This window comes from Artemia franciscana, chromosome 4, assembly GCF_032884065.1.
Source record: "Artemia franciscana chromosome 4, ASM3288406v1, whole genome shotgun sequence".
Classification (NCBI taxonomy): Eukaryota; Metazoa; Arthropoda; class Branchiopoda; order Anostraca; family Artemiidae; genus Artemia; species Artemia franciscana.
Window position 1 is genome coordinate 45,333,952 of NC_088866.1, and position 11,440 is coordinate 45,345,391.

Sequence of the window (11,440 nt, forward strand, 5' to 3'; positions counted from 1 at the left end):
GTACTGTTAAAAGAAATAAACCAAATCAATAGTTTTTATTCTGTATATTTGTATCTATAAGTCAGTCCATGATTTAATAGAAAAAAAAATTAAGGGCTTTTCCACAGAAAAGTTTAGTTTAAAAAATGAAAACGTTGCAGCCGTAATGCAATTGTCTTTTCATTTTGAATTTAACTCATTTCATATCAAAAATTAGAAATTTACCGGAGAGTTTTAACATGGTATTTCTATAGTTTTTTTTTATTTGAAAATAGAAAATCCACATATCTTTGTACCAATATTGTTTTTCTCTCTTTTAAAAACCGGGTAAAGCTCACTTAAAATTGCAAAATTTGGTTAGAAGTGAAGAAAACGCAGGTAGGAAAATGCTCAAGTTTTTTTTTTTTTTTCAACTGGTGTCCTAGTTTTTTTTCCTTTAAGAACCAATTAAAGTGTGAGAAACAAATAAATTGTATCCTCCTCCACAACGGATATTTATTTGGTTCAGTCAAAATAGGCTATCCACTTGTTTGCGTGAAGGATATACAGATAAAGCAAGTCATTTATTTGCGTAACAATCCAATGCACCAGTGGATCGTATGTGCTGACCCACAATAGTTTCATTTTTGTAAATATCTCCTTCAGATTCTTGTATGGACTAGATATAGTTAAATTTCCAAGCGGTGTGGTGTTTTGAAATTTATGACAAGATGGATGGATGAAATAAATCATTATTATTAACAGACTGACAGCATTTTTTGACAGCAACCAGGATATACGTTTAGTATCCGGCATTCCATTCTTTTTTTTTCGACATCAGAGCTCGTAAGAAGCAATGGAAAAGTCAAATTGGTCACCAGCATCTTGCCTATAGGCTGGTGTTCCAGTGTTTCTGGTCAACCACCTATGGGCACAATATAGATTATATTTTCATCCTCTGCATATAAAAATGGGTCTTTTGATGAAATTGTTATAAAACTTCGCTAATCGAACGACAGTATTTTCCTGTATTCCCAAAACGGTCATCTGAAAGGATAGTTTGTCCTTTCAAATTTGAAAGTAATTTGTTTGATAGTCAACGGATTTTGCAGCTTGTTAAAGATCAAAATTTGATTTAAGAAGCAAAAAGATTACTATTTGGCATTTCAGTTTGATTTTTTCCATTTTACGTTAAATTTAAATCTTTTTTCATCAATTAATGTTCTTATGACTACCTTAAAAAGAAAGATTATGACACATTTTTACTAATGATTTATGTTTTAGCCTTTTTACCAGTCAGCCATATTATCTCTTATTTACCGAGAGAGAAATAGACCCGCCTTGACAAATTCTCACACACAAGGAAACTCATTTTCTGGAGAGACGAATAACTCCAACTTCTTAAGAATGATTGGCCCCTTTTGGGAAATATTAATTTGTTAAAAAGAGCGAAAACATTTTGATCCAAGTCGTTTATACAAATAAAGTCTCCGTTTCTCTATGGTGTATAAGAGATTTATTTTTCAAGATTGGGTTTATTTGTTAAATAACACACAAATTTGAATTTCCTTATTCCTTTAAATTCCTTTGTAAAAATTAGAATCGAATAGTTGTGGGCATCAAGCCATGGCCAAGCAGAGGTCTTAGGAAGGGGGGATATTTACCTCTGTCCACGTAATATGTGAGATAATTCTAAAGAACCGGAACCAAAAAGGTCAAATAGATTTGCCTCCGCTGTTGCATTGAAAAAAAAAGAGCAATAAACTATATGTAATTAGTTTATTAGGTATACATTTTGTTTATTTTTATTCATGTCTTTTAGTTTTACTGCTGATGATGAACACTGTATATGTGTTCGAAATATCCAGTTAAATAATTTTATATCTATTCACTGTCAATAAAAAGGTATCATCCCTATTTTGAGCTGTTTTACTTTCGGAATAAGCGTTTAAAGCCTAAAAGGGCCTGTCTGCCTAGAGTGTCAGGCAAGTAAACCCAATTATAAGCTAAAACAGTTGGGGTAACAAAAATTGAATTAAATACTGGTTGACCAATACTCTATGGGGACTTCAATGGCCATTAGCCCTTTAATCTTTTTATTTTAAAACACATAAAACCAATCCTTATACATTGGACTTTGGCCTCACTGGGCAACTCCCTAATCTGCACCACTCCGTTACATAGAGATAAAATCGTACGCCAACTTGGAGCTAATTCCGATCCCATCTGAGAATTAATTGCCTCGTCTTTCTGTCAAAACTCAAGACTTTTTTTGGTATTCCGAATTGAATTCAATAACCACAGTTACATGGCATGTACAATTTAGATATCAAAATCTACAAGATATTCCCATTTATTCAGCCAGCCAGGCTAGAAAACTTATAAAAATCCTCTAATTGTTATTACCGAACAACATTCTAATAAAAAATAGGTATTCTTGCTGGCATTTGGAGAAGAAAGTAATGACAGTGGTGGCAAACAATTTAATTTTCTACAGAAATTCATTTAAAACTGGATAATTCCCAGTTTGTAAACTTAGCATCTTTATAGTTTACATACATATAGATACTCTATTTCACGTTCTATTTTAGAGTCATTTCGGTCTTGTTGTTTATTTGTGAAGGTCATCGTCATTATTAATTTCTAAAATTTTAGTTTACTAGGCTTTAAAATAAGAATTAGGTTCTTTTAGAATTAGTACATTTTTATTTTTATCAAAATAATGGCTTTGGCGAGTCAAAAGGTGTTTTGTTACACCGCATAAATTTTACAGGAAATTCAAAACTAAAGATTGATTTTGTATTTTTTTTTCTCTGTTATTTCTAACTAATATTTCTAACATAAGGAAAACAAGAAAAATAGAGGTCTATTAGACTTCATAACATGTTCCACATTCATATTTTTCAAAATATACTGCCTTTGAAACCTTATCATCAAGTGAAAATGTGAGCTTAGTTGATTGCAAAGTTAGAAAATATTCTATGCTTTCTTTTTCGCCACATTTGCTCATATCAATTTTCCCCCTTATATTCAACATGCTTCTACTTGCTAAAACCTATCAGTTCAACATTAGATTCTTTTGTTTTAAGACTTTCATAAGTCTTAAAATATAAATATAAATTAATACACACTCTACATCTGCAAATGGAACAGAAATGGAATCAATGAAGAATGATAAGGTATATATAAAGTGAATATATTTCCTGAATGAAAAAGGAAGCATTGAAAAAGAAAATAAGACTTAGTGCTTTTTATAATGATTAAATAAAAAAAACAAGTTTTTTTAGCTGAAAGGAAGGAGCGACATTAAAACTTAAAACGAACAGAAATCAATCCTCAACGTTCCGCTCTTTACCTTTTTTAAGTTTTAAGTTTTAATGCTACTCCTTACTTTCAGTTGAAGAACCTTTTTCATATTAATTTTTTCATTGCTCTTTAAAAAAACGCTAAAAAGTCCTGAAACCCCTTCATGGAAATTCTTTTCCCCCATGACAAATTCCTCTATGAAAAGCTCCTACCGATTAGCCCCCTCCCCTCAACCCCTCCCCCCACAACCAAAAACTCCTCCTGAAAGTGTATGTAGGGCCTACACTTCCCAATAACCATTTGTATGTGTAAACACTGGTCAAGGTTTGTAACTTGCAGCCCCTCTTTGGGGACTGTAGGGGAGTAAGTCGTCCCCAAACACATAGTTCTTGAGTTTTTTTACTATTTGAATAAAATGGCTATCTCAGAATTTTGATCCGGTGACTTTGGGAAAAATGAGCGTGGGAGGGAGCCTAGGTGCACTCTAATTTTTTGGTCACTTAAAAAGGGCACTAGAACTTTTAATTTCTGTTATAATGAGCCCTCGCGCGACCTTCTAGGGCCACTGGGTGGATACGATCACCCATGGGGAAAAAACAACAACAAAAAAACAAACAAATAAACACGCATCCGTGATCAATCTTGTGGCAAAAAAAAACAAATTTCCACATTTTTGTAAATAGGAGCTTGATACCTCTACTATCGGGTTCTCTGATACGGTGAACCTGGTGGTGTGATTTTCTTTAAGATTTTATGACTTTTAAGGGGTGTTTCTCCCTTTCTTTCTAAAATAAGGCAAAATTTATCAGGCTCGTAACTTTTGATGGGTAAGACTAAACTTGATGAAACTTACATATTTAAAATCAGCATTAAAATTCAATTATTTTGATGCAACTGTTGGTATTAAAATTCAATTTTTTAGAGTTTCAGTTACTATTGAGCCGGGTCACTCCTTACTACACTTCGTTACCACGAACTGTTTGATATTCGCGCTATAACTAAATAGGCCAAATCGGTTGTAGTTTAACCAGGGAAATTGGTAGAGGGGATCTGGCCCAGAAATAATTTAATTGTTTAATTTTTTAAACAAATTTTTTTTCCAGTATTTAATTGAATCTCCGATTCTTTCATTTGTCATTGAAATGACTTATTAGCGCTGGTAACGTCTTATTCCTTACGTTTTGGATTCCCATAGTTACCCGCAAATTTAAGACTGCCTCTGTGTGCTATACTATACTGACTTCTCTCTATTTTCACTTTTCTAAACATTTCTTTTAACCAGATCCAAAAAAAGAATTGACATAAATGTGCTACAAATTATTACTGAAATTAGTCACATTTCACTTAACGCCAGCGCTACTTGCTTGATATTTATCTCTGCATATGCATGTTGCACGAAATACCTACTAAGTATAGAATAAGTGATTTTAAATAAAATATGTATATTTTTCTCACAAATTCGAAATTTTGGGTGCAAGTATAAGGGGTACCAACCCATTCTCTTTTTCTATTGCTATCAGTTTTATCATGCTGCACAGGTGACCGAGCTTTGCTTGTGAAGGGAATTAAAGACATAATAATGATTTTCAGTGAAACATCCTCCAGAAATGTATACCCCCCCCTTTTTCTTTGTCAAACAATGCCAAACAGATAAGTTAATAATTATAACTTGAACTTTTTCGAAAACTTTCAAATTAGAAATACAGTCGCTATTTAAATATGGGGAACATGTCAATCTATAATGTTACACATTCTGTGGTAACACTTTGACTTATACTTATATCTTGTATCTTTCAAATAGTTCGTGGTAACGAACTGTAATAAGGAGCGACCCGGCTCAATAGTAACCGTAAATCAAAAAAATGGAATTTTGATACCAATAGTTACACCAAAATAATTGTATTTTAGTGCTGTATATATATATATATATATATATATATATATATATATATATATATATATATATATATATATATATATATCATCAAGACTAGTTTTACCTATCAAAAGTTACGAGCCTTAGAAAACTTGCCTCATTTTAGAAAATAGGAGAAAAAAACCCCAAAAGTCATACAATCTTAACGACAATCACACCATCAGATTCAGCGTATCAGAGAACCCTGTTGTAGAAGTTTCAAGCTCCTATCTACAAAAATGTGGAATTTCGCATTTTTTTTCCAGAAGACAAATCACGGATGCGTGTTTATTTGTTTGTTTTTTTGTTTGTTCTTTTTTCCTAGGGGTGATCGTACCGACCCAGTGGTCCTAGAATGTCACGAAAGGGCTCATTCTAACGGAAATTAAAGGTTCTAGTGCCTTTTTTAAGTGACCCAAAAATTGGAGGGCACCTAGGCCCCCTCCCATGCTCATTTTTCCCCAAAGTCACCGGATCATAATTCTGAGATAGCCATTTTATTCACCATAGTCGAAAAACTTAATAACGATGTCTTTGGGGACGACTTACTCCCCACAGTCCCCGTGGGAGGGGTTGTAGGTTACAAACTTTGACCTGTGTTTACATATAGTAATGGTTACTGGGAAGTGTACGGACGTTTTCCAGGGGGAGTTTTTTGGTTGGGGGGGGGGGAGTTGAGGTGGGGGGACTACGTGGGAGGATCTTCCATGGAAAGACTTCTCATGGGAGAAGAGACTTTCAATGAAGGGGGCGCAGGGTTTTCTAGCATTATTTAAAAAACAATGAAAAAATAAATATGAAAAGTTTTGTTCTACTGAAAGTGAGGAACAGCATTAAAACTTAAAACGAGCAGAAACTATTACACATATGAGGGGTTTACCTCCTCGTAATACCTCGCTCTTTAGGCTAAAGTATTTTTAGTAATTTCAACTATTTATTTACTATTTTGTTACTATTATTTTGTTACATTATTTTTACTATTTTGTTCCATTTGTTTATGTTCGGAGAGCCAAGATCAAAATATGCATTAATAAAAAAACATCCAGAAATTAAATTAAAAAAAAATATTTGAAAGTAAGGAGCGACATTAAGACTTAAAACGAACAGAAATTACTCCGTATATGAAATGGTTTTTCCTCTTCAACGCCCCGCTCTTTACGCTAAAGTTTTTTTTACTGATTTAAAAGATAGAGTTAAGAGAAAGAGTCAAACTTTAGCGTAAAGAGTGGGGTGTTGAAGAGGGAAAACCCCCTTTCATATACGGAGTAATTTCTGTTCGTTTTAGGTTTTAATGTCGCTCCTTACTTTCATTTAAAAAAACTTGTTTTTTTTTATTTAATACTTAGAGAGCGCTATTGTGCAGCCTTTGATTCTTGTTTCGGCTTTATGTGGGCCACTGATATCAATACTATTTATTAATATAATTTGTATAGTATAAATTGGTGAACAAACAAACAAATCAATTTAAAAAATTATAAATAATATTACAATAAATCATCTATATGAAAAGGGTACTTGTGTATTATTCAGAACAAACCCAATAAGTGAAGTTAGGTTTATTGTGAACCAAAGTAAGATGCAGGTACATTTTAATTAAATAGTTGGTACTTGTTCATTATTCAAAACAAACTCAAGAATTTTTGCTGAGAAAATCTAGTTTCAGAGCCACAAAGACAAAACTCAATTTAGTTTGCTACGCATAGTGATTTAAGATAGTGTCTGAACATGGATTTTGAAATGAAGATTTGAGATTTGCCAAAGACTGAAAAAGAGGCAATTATATTTTTCCAGGATAAGGGGCTGTTGCCCACAACAAAACAGTGCGTCAATGGACACAGCATGACTTTATACTCTTACGAGAAGGAACATTTTTGGAAGTGTAACAATAGGACATTTTAAAAAATAGGGCAATTTGTGTGTAAATACGTGGTTTGCTGACAGTAGAATACCGTTTATATGGTAATTTTACAATTTTCCTAATAAAATATTATATTTTCATCATATTTTGTTTTATTTCATCAGCTTTATCAAAAGTTCAGGCCATATATTTGCACATTAGAGGGGTGGGGTGCATTATATCAAATACCTAACTTAACCTAACCACCTCTATTTATATTTAATTAAAATATACCTGCATCGTAGTTTGTTTCACAAAAATACCTAACTTCACTTATTGATTGTGTTCTGAATAATACACAAGTACCATTAAAAGTTTACCATAATAAATTAAATCTTACATAGTCAAAATCCATTCAAAATTACAAGCAAATGAATGGCACGATACCCGGGGCTATTAGAATAAAGCTTGGTTCAATTATGAGACTGAGCATACTGTGCTGGCCGTTGGGGCTGTGGGAAGCGGAGGGGAGATATATACTTCAGGTCTGGCTGGAAAAAGCCGAGTGTGTACGACATTTACCATCGCCCACCCAAAAGCTTGTTTACTACGGTCGTATACAGCTAATCACTGTTGACAATTTTAGGAAAAGCCATGCACCAGCACTTATATTTATGACTTTAATTTGTGAATATTGTTTATAATCTATAGTGTAATGTTTTTAATTCACCAAGTAGCGTATTTGTTAAATAGATAATTTCCTTCAATACCGCTTAAGTAGTACCTACTTAAATAGCATCCCCTCTTGCCCCCTCCAAAAAATGCTATAACTATGCCCCTGGCCTTGAGGCCGAGTTTAAAAATGTGTTTTATTTACAAATTTTGATAGCTAAATAATTGCACACATGGAGAATGAAATTTGGGCTTCGCCAGGATAGTGACAGCCAGAGAAACTCCACCCACATCCAATTGGAACAGGAAAGTGCATCTGGATGAATGCACCAAGAGAGATTACATATGGAAGATTTCACCCATGGAAGATTGTCCTAATTATAGGATTCCAGGTGAAGAATTGTCAGAATTGAAGACTGCCAATAAGTATCTAATCTCAATAAACAAACACATTGTACATATCTATCTTTATTGTAATAGAAACTAAACTATAATTATTCCTGAAATTACCATACTACCAATTTCCGGTGTAATGAAAACGACCAAGGTAGGTCACGACTTTTGAAAAATTTGTTTAGGGCCTTAATTTTGTGAGAAAAAATCATACGAATGTCATAATATTTCTACTTTCCACAGGGAATAAAGGAAAACAAGGTTAAAGTTTTTTTAGCCAAAAAAAGATTTTAAAAAACGACTTTCTTTTCACAGAGCAAATCTCGGTCCACAAGAACTATCTACGAATGAAAAAGGGTATAATTAAATTAAAAAATAATAATAAAGTTTTAAGTAGCTTGAGAACCGAATTTGGTTTGAGAAACTAAATTGAAACTGAGAATGTTAAGTCAAACAGTTCGTGGTAACGAACTGTATAGTAAGGAGCGACCCGGCTCAATAGCAACCGAAACTCTAAAAAATGGAATTTTGATACCAATAGAATCGCATTTTAATGCTGATTTTAAATATATAAGTTTCATCAAGATCAGCTACACCCATCAAAAGTTACGAGCCTGAGAAAATTTGCCTCATTTTAGAAAATAGGGGGAAACCCCCCTAAAAGTCATACAATCTTAACGAAAATCCCACCATCAGATTCAGCGTATCAGAGAACCTAACTGTAGAAGTTTCAAGCTCCTATCTAAAAAAAATGTAGAATTTCGCATTTTTTTTTGCCAGAAAACGGATCACGGATGCGTGTTTATTTGTTTGTTTTTTTTTGTTTTTTTTTCCAGGGGTGATCGTATCGACTGAGTGGTCCTAGAATGTCGCGAGAGGACTCATTCTAACGGAAATTAAGAGTTCTAGTGCCCTTTTTAAGTGACCAAAAATTAGAGGGCACCTAGGCCCCCTCCCACGCTCATTTTTTCCCAAAAGTCACCGGATCAAAATTCTGAGATAGCCATTTTATTCACCATAGTCGAAAAAGCTAATAATTATGTCTTTAAGGACGACTTACTCCCCCGCAGTCCCCGTGGGAGGGGCTGCAAGTTACAAACTTTGACCTGTGTTTACATATAGTAATGGTTACTGGGAAGTGTACATACGTCTTCAGGGGGATTTTTTTTTGTTTAGGGGGAGATTTGAGGGGGGATTACGTGGAAGGACATTTCCATGGAGAAACATGTCATGGGGGAAGAGAATTTCAATGAAGGGGGCGCATGATTTTCTGGCATTATTTGAAAAAAAACAATGAAAAAATAAATATGAACAGTTTTTTCTACTGAAAGTAAGGAGCAGCATTAAAACTTAAAACGAACAAAAATTATTACGCTTCATAAAAAATTATGAGGGGCTTATCTCCTCGTTATACCTTACTCTTTACGCTAAAGTATTTTTAGTAATTTCAACTATTTATTCTACAGCCTTTGTGATTCAGAGCTCATTCTTAAGGAATTGGGACAAAATTTAAGCTTTAGGGTAAAGAGCGAGGTATCGACGAGGGTTGAACCCCCTCATACAGGCAATAAAAACGTACGAATATAGAAGTTAGTTACGTAAATTAATTCGTAAGTTACGTATATTTTTTACCAATGAAAATGTTTGTGAAAAATTAAAAGTTACAGTTGCTTTTTTAAGTAATCAAAAAATTGGAGGGCAACTAGGCCTCCTCCCTCGCTCCTTTTTCTCAAAATCTTCCGATTAATTGCAATTAATTAATATGCAAATTTCGTTTTAATTATTTATGTGCAGAGAGCCAAGATCAAAACATGCATTAATTCAAAAACGCCCAGAAATTAAATAATAAAAACAAGTTTTTTTTTAAATGAAAGTAAGGAGCAACATTAAAACTTAAAACGAACAGAAATTGCTCCGTACATGAAAGGGGCTTTTCCTCCTCAACGCCCCGCTCTTTACGCTAAAGTTTCTTACTGTTTTGAAAATAGAGTTAAGAGAAAGAGTCAAACTTTATCGTAAAGAGCGGGGCGTTGAGGAGGAAAAGCCCCTTTCATATATGGAGTAATTTCTGTTCGTTTTAAGTTTTAATGTTGCTCCTTACTTTCATTTAAAAAAACTTGTTTTTTTATTTAATTGCTAAAAAGAACGAAACATTTTCATTCAGGATAAAAATCATGATATGGGTCTTAGTTTAAGATTAAATAAAAAAAAACAAGTTTTTTTAATTGAAAGTAAGGAGCAGCATTAAAACTTAAAACGAACAGAAATTACTCCATATATGAAAGGGACTGTTCCCTCATCAACATCCCACTCTTTACGCTAAAGTTTGACTCTTTCTCTCAACTCTTGTTTATAGCCCCTTTCATATGAAGTAATTTTTGTTCGTTTTAAGTTTTAATGTCGCTCCTTACTTTCAGTAAAAAAAAACTTGTTTTTTTTATTTAATTTCTTAACGTTTTTGAATTAATGCATATTTTGATTTTGGCTTTCCGCACCTGAATAATTTAAACGAAATTTGCATATCATTTTTTTTTTTGGCTAAATAGCTTTCTCATAGTTTTGATCGGACGATTTTGATAAAAAAAGGAGCGCGGGAGTAGGTCTAGTTACCCTCCAATTTTCTGGTTACTTAAAAAGGCAACTAAAACTTTACATTTTTTACGAACGTAAAAAAAATACCCTCCAGTTTTTCCCTTACTTAAAAAGGCAACTAGAACTTTTACTTTTACGGATGTTTTTACTAGTAAAAATATACGTAACTTACGAATTAACTCATGTAACAAACTTCTGTATTCGTATGTTTCTATTACTTATATGAGGGGGTTCACCCACTCGTCAATACCTCGCTCTTTACACTAAAGCTTAAATTTTGAATCACAAAGGCCGTAGAATAAATAGTTGAAATTAATAAAATTATCTTAGCGTAAAGAGCGAGGCATTAGGAGGAGGTGAGCCCCTCAAATGCGTAATTCGTTTTAAGTTTTAATGCTGCTCCTTACTTTCAGTTGAAAAAACCTTTTCATATATATTTTTTCACTGTTTTTTTTTATCAAAAATGATAAAAAATCCCATACCCCCTTCATGGAAATTTTCTTCCCCATTACAAACTCCTCAATGGAAAGTTCCCCCCACATAACCCCTCCCCTCAACTCTCCCCCCAACCAAAAAAATCCCCCTGAAAATGTCTGTACACTTCCCAATAACCATTACTATATGTAAATACTGGTCAAAGTTTGTAACTTGCAGCCCCTCCCACGGGTATTGAGGGGGAGTAAATCGTCCCCAATGATACAGTTATTAGGTTTTCCGACTATTCTGAATAAAATGGATGTCTCAGAATTTCGATCCGGTGACTGTGG

General features: G+C 33.5%; 1 long non-coding RNA gene across 1 annotated transcript in view; it reads left to right on the plus strand.

The window, feature by feature from the left end:
- LOC136026490 (uncharacterized) overlaps positions 1 to 7,115 on the plus strand; it is a 31,122-nt gene extending 24,007 nt beyond the window's left edge. Inside the window, exon 3 of the long non-coding RNA XR_010617308.1 lies at positions 6,971 to 7,115. This is a non-coding gene — a long non-coding RNA (uncharacterized LOC136026490). The remainder of the gene's footprint in view (positions 1 to 6,970) is intronic.
- Positions 7,116 to 11,440: the final 4,325 nt, after the last annotated feature.